General features: G+C 48.6%; 1 pseudogene; it reads left to right on the top strand.

The window, feature by feature from the left end:
* The window catches only part of LOC102815523, a 19788-nt pseudogene that overhangs the window by 6280 nt on the left and 8150 nt on the right, over nucleotides 1-5358 (top strand).

Below are 5358 nucleotides of genomic sequence, written 5' to 3' on the forward strand. Positions count from 1 at the left end.
CTCAAATTAGAAAGCAATAGATTTCTTGCTTCTGCCACAAATTCCCCCAGTTGTGAGCCTTCCAACCTTCTAAGTATTCCTTTATATGTGATTCAGAGTTCTGGGACCAGCCCCTGAGCCTGCTTGGTTGGGTATTCTGTGTTGTTGTTGGCGGAGCTCCTTTACTGCACTTCTACCCATTCCGCCATCTTGTTTGTTCTCCCCCAGGTGTGTTTTTCATTATTTTAGAGTCTGAATCACCTTAAACACTCACGACCTTATGAAGTAGGTATTTTTCTTTTTCCACATTTCATATATAAGGAAAAGAGGCACAAAGAAGTTAATTTGACCAAGTCACACAGACTATAAACAGTCAAGTTGGGATTGAAAGCTAAGTAGTCTAGCCACAAAATTTACATCCTTAGCTGACTACATTCTTTCTTTGAAGACTCCTTCCAGGTCTAAAGACTCAATTTATATATCTTGAAAACAGGATAATAAAGACCCAAGAAGGTTAAGTGATCAGTCTCAGTTCTAGGCTGCTGGAACCTATAGGCCTGTTTGGTGCACACTTCAGTGTCCTGAGCTTCTTTCCTGAAAGCCTCTGGGGAGAAAATTAAGGATCTGGTAGCATAGTGGTTACGAATCGGGCTGCTAACCTCAGGGTCAGCAATTCAAAACTACCAGCTGTTCAGTGGGAGGAAGATGAGGCTTTCTGCTCCCGTAAAGATTTACAGCCTCAGAAAGCTTATACAGGGTTGTTATGAGTCAGAACTGACTCCACGGCACAGAACAACAACAACAGTTAAGACTTGGCTGCTAAGAGCTCATGGTTACTCTAGTGCAGAGTTCTGAGCTAGAGACAGGAGGTGAGAGATCACAGGTCATGGCTTCTCTTATTATAGGTGGGAGCAGCTAACCCATTCTGTCAGCCTCCTGACTCACTCTGTACCATATGGGGAGTGCTGCTGTCCTCAGCTACCTAACTGCAGCCTGGCCCCACTTCCTCTGCCTGTCACTCTCCTTCTGGATATTCTCCTAGGAGGCTGAACACCTAGGTCTTTCCAGATTCCAATCTTCTCCACTCACTCCTTCAATAACTGTTAGCTGAGCACTGAAGATGTGTGCTGGGCCCTGTCTTCACAGAGCTCAAGGCCTAATGCATGAGACGAAGCCCTAGCTAGAGACTCGCATGATGTGTCGTGGGTAGAGGAACCCAGGAGACTATGGAGGCCTATCTTGGAGTCCCTGGGCAGTACAAACACATATGTCAAAGTTATGAGTTCATTCCAGAGGGGACTGGAAAGAAAGTCCTGTAGATCTTCTTCTGAAAAAACCAGTCATTGTCAACACTACAGAGCACAGTTCTACTCTGATACAGATGAGGTCTCCGTGTGTCATAGTCGACACCATGTTACATGTATGACAGTGACAGTGCCACCTGTTCTCTGTGGACCTGGAGGTGGAGGAGGGTTGGGAGAGGCAGGTGAACACAGTTGAGGGGGGCTTCCCACCTTTCCGTGTCCTGCACATTCCAGGCTTTTACCACCACATTTTGCCACTTGAAATGCCAATTCCCACACCCACCCCTCCTTATCTGCCTGTCTCTTCCCCAGGGTTCAGGTCCTGTCCCCACCATCGAGAAGCTCTCCCCAACTCTGTCACTCAGCCCACCCCAGCCAACTGTGTGCACCCTTCTTGGAATTCAGTGGCTCCCGTTGACCCACTTGTCCTCTGTCTTGTGAGTTCAGAACTAAGCCCTGGGTCCCAGGCTCCCTCCCAAGTCCCACCCCACCCCAGCTTGGGAAGCAGTCGCTAATCAGACAAAGTAGGGGGCTCCCTTACACGCTAAGCCCCTTTCTCTAGCAGGGGGCAGCAACCCCATCCAGCACTGAACTAGAGTACTTCTGTGTGAGCCAGGGCCATGGTGTGTGTGCAGCCAGCACCCAGAGATGGCTGGAGAGGGAAAGAGAGAACACTGAGGGAAAGGCACGGTGCTGGGACCCTTCGCATGGAGCTGAACAAAGTCAAGCCCCTTCCCTAAGGCTCATGGTCATGCAGAGCACAGGGTGGGCGGCAGACGGAGGACTACCCTGCAAGACAAGGACTCAGATGCCCAGTGCAGGCCAGGTAGTCCAGGCCAAATCTCTATTCCTTTCAGACCTTTGATTTTTTTTCCCCTACATGGAGGAAAATTCTGATTTCAAGTCACGCATGTGAAATCTGGAAATGGCTCAAAAGCCCAAGAGGAGCCAATAGGTAAGTGCTGGGACAGAACAGTCTCTGCTCAGAGAAATGCCTCAAAGATAGAGTTAATACTCAACCCCTGAAACAATGCCACTTGCCAAAATGACAACTCTACCCAATGCCTATGAGTCCACAAGGCTGACACACAGGCGAAGCCTGAAGTCATTTTACAGCCCGTCCTTTCAGATAGTCACAGAGACCCTGACATTGGGCACCAAACACAGCACTAGGGACCAATGGTGAGCAAAGCAGGCATAATGGTACCTGCTTACACAGTCCCCTGCCAAGTGGAGGCTCGACAACACAGAGATACAGAGGGACAGACGCACTCTGGGAGGGAATGGGGCAGGTGAGGGCTGGCCTAGTTACCCTGAGGAGGCAGAAGTTCTCCGAGGATGTGAGGTTTCAGCTGAGACCTAGTGGGCACACCACTGGGAATACAGGACCGAGTGTCAGGTGAGACCCTACAGAGGGAGGTGGCTGGGGCAGGTCAGGAGCCTGGAGGCAGAAAGAGTACCCGAAAGACAGGCATGGTCTTCTATCACTGAATGCCAAGCCCTGGGGCAGGTGTTCAGCTTCCCATTTCACAGACAGAACACTGAGGCTTAGACTAGTCAAAAGACTTGCCAAAGGACAAGCAAGAAAGAAATTCAAACCAAGCCAAACCTACTACCAAGAATTAATCCTGACTCACAGCAACCTTTGTAGGGTTTCCAAGGCTATACATCTTTGTTGTTGTTGTGTGCTGTGGAGTCTGTTCCGACTCATAGCGACCCTGTACAGGGGTTCTGAGGGTGTAAATCTTTAGGGAGCAGAAAGCCTCCTCTTTCTCCCGCAGAACGGCTGATAGTTTCGAACTACCGACCGTGAGATTAGCAGCCCGATTCATAACCACTATGCTACATCTTTAGGGAGGAGAAAATCTCTTTCTCCATGGAGCAACTGGTGGAGTTGAACTGCCAACCTTGCAGTCAGCAGTCCAGTGCTGATTCTCCAGTGCCACCAGGGCTCTGTAAGCAAGAGATGTTGTTGTGTTGTGAAGTGCCATGGAGTCGGTTCCAACCCATTGCAACCCTGTATAGGGTTTCTGAGGAGCAGGTGGTGAGCTTGAACCACCGACCTTGCGGTTCAAACGGCTTTGATAAGGGGTGGCAAATTCAGATTTGTGATTCCCCAGTCAGGGCATATGAGGTAACACTGAGGCACCTGCAGCTACCAGATGATGGGGTTTTCTTATAGAGAAATCGGGGGGCTGCCCACCAGACGATGAGGCCTGCCTGCTCTCAGTGCCTGACCAGTGCGTAGATGGCAGCCAGTGTCCCTTCCACATGAAGTGCCTCCCCAGGGTCTCAGGTAAGTGCCCCCCTCCTCAGAGGTGACCCCCACATTGCAGGGCCGGAGGGCATGGGCAGGGTTACCCAGATCCCTGTGTTGCAGTGAAGCAGGGCAGCTGCCCCGAGAATCACCTGCGCTGCTTGAGTGCAATCCAGCACCTGTGCCACAAAGACTCTGACTGCAAGGGCCAAAAGCGCTGCTGCCCTGGGGCCTGCGGCCGGGACTGTCGAGACCCTGCCAGAGGTAAGGAAGTGAACAAACTCAACAGGAAGCCTCCCCAGAAGTTAGGGGAAGGGGGCTGACATGGGACAATTCTGTTAGGATGACAGAGGAGCTGAGGTGTCTTGGTTCACTTCTTGCTGTGTGACCTTCACCACCCCCTAAACTGCTCTGGGGTTTAGTTTGCCATCTGAAGACGGTTATAGAGTCCTGTCTTGATGGGAAATTAAACCTAAACCCAGATGTGTTAACCTCATCCTTCTGTCTTCCTCAGGCTAATTCTGGCCCAGGACCCACAGCTCTCAATCTCACGGTGGTGTTGTCAGGAACAGATGACCGTGGAGTGCCTGGGACCCTGAAGTTTAGCACCATCTCTGTCAGCAGAAGCTGCAACCATCTAATCAAACACTCACCTGATGCCACTTCCCTCACAACTTCCCTGTGTTCCTCCCTCTGAGTGCCAAGGCTCTCCATAGGCTGACCACAAAGGGACTCCTCTCAGTCCACCGCCCGAGCACCCTGGGCTGCTGCCACCAGAGCTTCTGACCCACAGCCACCATTCGTTGGTTCTTTCTCAACTCTCTGACCATGATGTTCTTTCCCACCTTACATGCTTGGCCCCTCTGCCCCTCCCAATTTTCTCCTGGACCTCCAAGGCCCAGTCCAGACAGCCCCCCTTTATGAATCTCTGTCCACTCCTTCAGGCAGCCCAACCCCCTGGGAAGTATGTTCTCTCTGGGATTTTTAGACACCAGTCCACTTACATACCCCCTTTGACAATTTTTGCCAAGCTTACAAAACACCATCAGGATATTTTCTGCTCTACCTATATGATTATACATCTGATGTGTTTCTTTAAATGCACTTACTTTTGTATACAAATCAATTTATTCCAAACAAAAACTTGATATCACTACTATATGTGACACAGTAAAAGCCACTCACCACAAATACAATGAAACTGAAAAAAGAAATGTGTGCAAGTTCCATAAAGCATATCCATTAAATGCCTGATTAAATAAGGTTAATAGATTCTAGCTAGATACTGCTACCCATGAAGGTTATCAATCTGAAGTCTTGCATTCCGTCTCTGTTTCAAGAAATGAACATATATCTTTAGATTGAACGAACAAGAGCAGACAACAACTTGAGATTACCATACATGACAGCAACACCCAGAACTCAATCCTGATATACTATTATTTTTAGTAAAACAAACCTACAAGACTGAAAGTAGGGAACAAGAGATATCAGTTTATAATGAAGTCAACTACAAAGAAACAGAGGGAATAGTGTAAATATAGAACTTCTAAATGGCAAGGAAGTCAAGTAGACTTCAAGACAAAAACAGACTGTTTTAAACGGGGGGGGGGGGGGGGGGGCGATAACAAGTTACAGGGCAACCTTAAAGAAAAATAATACACCTACACATCAAAATTTAAAAAGGAAAAATTGGAAAGATTCAATCAACATTAACACATCTGAAATGAAAAGGAAAAGGAAACCCACAAACAAAATGAACCCAGAACAGAAAATTATGGGGAACAAAGAAAGCAGCACCACACACACACACACACA

The sequence above is a fragment of the Chrysochloris asiatica genome, unplaced genomic scaffold, assembly GCF_000296735.1.
Source record: "Chrysochloris asiatica unplaced genomic scaffold, ChrAsi1.0 scaffold00023, whole genome shotgun sequence".
NCBI lineage: Eukaryota > Metazoa > Chordata > Mammalia > Afrosoricida > Chrysochloridae > Chrysochloris > Chrysochloris asiatica.